Source organism: Mytilus edulis, chromosome 14, assembly GCF_963676685.1.
Source record: "Mytilus edulis chromosome 14, xbMytEdul2.2, whole genome shotgun sequence".
Taxonomy (NCBI): domain Eukaryota; kingdom Metazoa; phylum Mollusca; class Bivalvia; order Mytilida; family Mytilidae; genus Mytilus; species Mytilus edulis.
Window position 1 is genome coordinate 12,780,833 of NC_092357.1, and position 5,112 is coordinate 12,785,944.

A 5,112-nucleotide genomic window follows, 5' to 3' on the forward strand; every position below is an offset into this window, starting at 1 on the left:
CGCTAGCCCCCTTAAAGTTCCTTTAGTAATTATGATATACACAGCCACTTTAGTACAAATAATCTTGATGTAAAGTTCTATAGATGCATATCAACTGTACAGTTGTAAAGCTGTATATAAATGGTACATCTGTAAAGCTGTATATAAACTGTGCATCTGTATAGCTGTATATCAACTGTACAGTTGTAAAGCTGTATATAAACTGTATAGTTGTAAAGCTGTATATCAACTGTACAGTTGTAAAGCTGTATATAAACTTTTCGTCTGTAGAATTGTATATAAACTGTGGATATATATCGTATAACACATGATGCAATGGTAGAATCTATATGTTTAGCTTATACACAGCTGTCAAAATGTGCAGTTAATATTTATTTTCACAGATTTGCAGTTGATATACAGCTTTAAATAAAGGAAACAGTAATATACCGATGTTCAAAACTCATAAATCGATAGACAAAAAATAATCCGGGTCATAAACTAAAACCGATGTTTAAAAAGCCAAAACTTCAAGATTGCGATTCATAACATTGTTAAAACAAATGCCTTTAGATATATATTTATTTTTATAAAAGAGGGACGAAAGATACATAAGGTACAGTCAAACTCATAAATCGAAAATAAACTGACAACATCATGTCTAAAAATTAAAAAATACCAACAGACATACAATTGTACACATGACACAACATATAAAACTAAAGAATAAGCAACACGAACTCCACCAAAAACTGGGGGTGATCTCAGATGCTCCTGAAGGGTAAGCAGATCCTACTCCACATGTGGCACCCGTCGTGTTGATCATGTTATAACAAATCCAGTAAATAGTCTAGTAACATATAACATATGTTATTAACTTAACCATTGGCAATACGAATGCAGTTAAAAGACACACATTTAAGTTCCTTGGTCTAAATGTATAAAGAAAAAGAACGTATGTTGACCTGTTGTATTTATCCTTCTTGTATCTTTGATTATGAAAAGAAGTCTAATGATCATCAATTCGCCTTTTCAGAATCAATTTTTGGCTCAATGTTTATTGTCTAGAACGTTTGATACAAATCACATCGTTTTGGTGTACGCTTTTAGAAATATTACCAAGAAGGCATTATATTCTGAAACTGCGAATTTATTTTTTATTTCACAGAAACAGTTTACAGACTGCCAACTTGTGGACGGCCTTCGTCCGAGTATGGAAACATTGACACACGCGAAAATAACCATTCCTCTGTGTTCCGTGATTTAACAAAAAGAGGGATTGGAGGCCTACTTGATTTTCTTTATTCTCAGTCAAGTCTAAATCTCACTGTTGCTGCAAATGCGTCAGTATCTTCTAACTACATTTTTGTTGCTGATCTCTTTCTACCACCCAAAAAAGATGTATTAAATTACCTAGATAATGGCGGTCTAAAACCTAAGCGTGAAGCCCAGGTAATGATTTTCCGAGGGGCTATTGCTCTACCGGATGTCATTGAAATTATTGTTGGTCCTCTGCCCATGCCTACAAGCTACCGACATGTTCCATATCGGCCTAAATCTCTTCCTTTCATAGACAGACCTTTTAACGCGGGAGACAACATAGAAAAAGTCTTGGATTTGTTAGACAAAAAACTTGGTGATATGCTGTTTGACTTGTATGGAGGTCGTTTAATCAATTGTGGTAACAGGTGCTTGACGGCGAACTTATTCAACCAGGTCACTTCCGTTTTATCCGGTGTAAGGAAACGGAGATATTTTTGGTGGTTATAATGTGATGTAGACTATAGTATAATAAGGCCTTTGGATTTTGCGATTTTAGTTGAATATGACCTTGACAAATTTACGCTGCCGAACATATGGTTTGATGGACAATTATTCAAAAGTTTAGATGATGTTCTTCAATATTACTATAAATACAAGAATTATATACAAAAAGTTCCCTTCCCAGTCATTACTGAAAAATCTAGACGTATCATAAATCGAGAGGAACGCCCCCTTTCAAGATACCTTTGAGAGATCCTCAGCAAGTTTCTCCCGACGGAAAACGATATAATATCTACGACAGACATATATCATACGGGTATTGGGAATTCGATTTTGCAATGGCACCTTTTTATGGACCAAGACTAAATAATATTCGATACAAAAATGAACGTATTGCGTATGAAATAAGTACACAGGAATTAGCAGCCGCTTATTTCGGCTATAAGCCTTATGAATATTCATCTTTATACCAGGATAACAGATACCAGTCTGGTACCTTAGCAAAGTATCTGGTACCCGGAGTTGATTGTCCTATAGATGCTACATTCCTTAGCTCATCATTCAAGGTTGAATTTGCTGATAAACCTCTATTCAATCAACACGCATTTTGCGTATTTGAATTTAACACAGGACTACCACTTAGGCGTCACCATGCATATTTTAAAAATGTTCATAGTTTCTATGAAGGTGTTGAAAATATTGTTTTGATTTTACGGACAATTCCGTCAGTCTTTTCGTATGATTACATTATCGATTTTATATTTTATCATAATGGGGTCATTAAGGTTAAAGTAACTGCTTCCGGTGTCGTGGTAGGCACGTGGTATGAAGGAGATAATTCATTTAGTTCCCAGCTGGAGGACAATCTCATGGCACCTTTACATCATCACCTGTTTCACCTTAAAGTTGACCTCGACATAAAGGGAACAAAGAATAGATTCGAAACTCTTGATATTGAACCAGTAATTACTCACAATGAAGTGAGCGATGACCCCAACGCAAAAATAGTGCAAAGTAAATTTTCAAAACGACTTAAAAAGACTGAACTAGAAGGAGCCTGTAAACATGACTTCAACCAACCAAAAACTTTAACTTTTGTTAATAATAATGTCAAAGACCAGTATGGCAATTCGGCAGGATACAGGTTAATAAATAATGGAATGACTAAAAACATCCGACCCCCATGTGATGGTAACAATCCAGCTGTCAGCTGGTCACAATATCAAGTGGCCGTTACGAAGTACAAAGACAGCGAACCATCAAGTAGTAATATGTTTGCACATTCTCAGAACCCTGTATTTAACTTTCAACAATTCATCGACGATAACGAAAATATTGTAGATGAGGTAAATTATATATGTACAATGTTTTCTCTTGCGAGTCACCACATGGGGTAGATGAAAAAAAGACTGGCAGAAAAAATAAAGGTTTTCAACGTCAATAAGTCACAGTTCTAAGTTGAAAATCACATTTGCTAAAAGTATTTTCTTACGATAATTTTTTTTGCTATTGGTTCTCAATGAAGTTGAGAATGGGAATGTGGAATGTGACAAAGAGACAACTATCCGACTTAAGAATATAAAACCGAACATAAGTTTCTCTGTTGGCTTAAATTGACAAATAAATATATATTGAGGGCATACAGAAGGGAAATCGTTTCATTTTCACTTCGTTGGGTTTTGGCCAATCAAATATATTATTTTACTAGCCTGTGATGCTACATTTTATTTCCAAATGCAACCCAGCTTCTGCATATAACGGTCGCGTCTGCTTTTGGATGCGATACATCCGTTATGAGTCATAAATTACCTTATTGAATAGTTAGTTCTTGTTGTGCCATGATAACATTATAATTTTTACAGATGATGTCTACTGAAAAATACACCAACTTGAAAATCTTCTTATGAATATACTCAGTGGACTGTAAACCAGCTTTTTGTCGAGGATACCTTATTTTGCGTTACGTTATATAATGTTTTGAATTTCAAATTTACTTTATGTAGTTAAACAAGAAAAATTAACGACGATTGTATTTGCGTTATTTTTCTACTCGCGAAAGTCACGAAAATAAATCGCTCTTGAAAATTTGTTGGTTGACCGTATTACAAAAAAAAACCCGATCTTAATACAGTGTATAAGGGGACTAAATGTATTTATCTGATTGAACTATTTTACAAAAAAGGTATTTAAACCAAGTTCAACTCAGTGATACATGTATTTTTTTTTTGTATCTATCTATGTATACGTATGTATTGAAGATTTATGTTGACAGGACCTTGTTGCCTGGGTTACAATGGGAATGTACCACATTATTCATAAAGAAGATATCCCCGTAACACATACTCCTGGAATGTCACGGAGTTTCTATCTGACGCCATTTAACTATTTTGATGAGAGCCCTGGAATATCAGTCAATAATGCAGTACGAATAGATGCTGTTGAAAAAGATGGCAAAACCACGACTGTTAATATACAACGACATGGGATAAGGACTGATGTAAATTGCATCCCGAAGAAAAATCCATTTGAGGAGATGTTAAAACAAAATCCATGTCCTGTTGTGGAATGTTAATATTGATTGTTATAGTTTGTTCTTTTGTTGTTTTGTTACACCAAACAAACATGGGGAATGTAAACATTAGATAGATACTGATTATTATAGTTTGTTCTTTTGTTGTTCTGTTACACCACACAAACATGTTTTATAGGTAAAATCACAAAAATACTGGACTAAAAGGTAAATTGAAAACGGAAAGTCCCTAATCGAACGGCAAACTCAAAAGCTCAAATACATCAAACGAATGGACAACAACTGTCATATTCCTGACTTAGTACAAGCATTTAAACCCAACACATACTAAATGTGCTTGTCTCAAGTCAGGAACCTATAGTTCTGTGTATGTTGTTGGTTCCTTTCTGTCATATTTGTGTTTTGTTGATTGTTTTGTTATTAATTATGCCGTTAGTTTTCTCATTTGAATAGCTTCCAAAATATTGTTTATCTATTTGAATGATATTTATTTATAAATAAGCATAAATACCTATGAGAAAAGTAAAATTACTTACTAAAACTAAAAACAAAAAACTGAAAGCCCATTATTAAATGGAAAATCAAACGCTCAAACTATTCAGACGAATAGATAACATCTGTCATATTCCTGACTTTGTACATGCATTTTCTTATGTAGAAAATTGTGGATTAAACCTGGTTGTATAGATAGCTATTCCTGTTGCTTTTATGATAGTTGTGATTTCTTTCATAGACAGACAGACAGACAATTTTTATTCTTTCAAACCTCTGTATACACATTGGTTTAAAGAATGACATAATAATACATAGTATACAAAATAAATTGTGTCAAGAAAACC

General features: G+C 33.9%; 1 pseudogene; it reads left to right on the forward strand.

The window, feature by feature from the left end:
- The first annotated feature begins 915 nt into the window (after positions 1-915).
- Positions 916-4,315, forward strand: LOC139503986 (putative amine oxidase [copper-containing]; annotated as a pseudogene).
- The last annotated feature ends 797 nt before the right edge of the window (positions 4,316-5,112 follow it).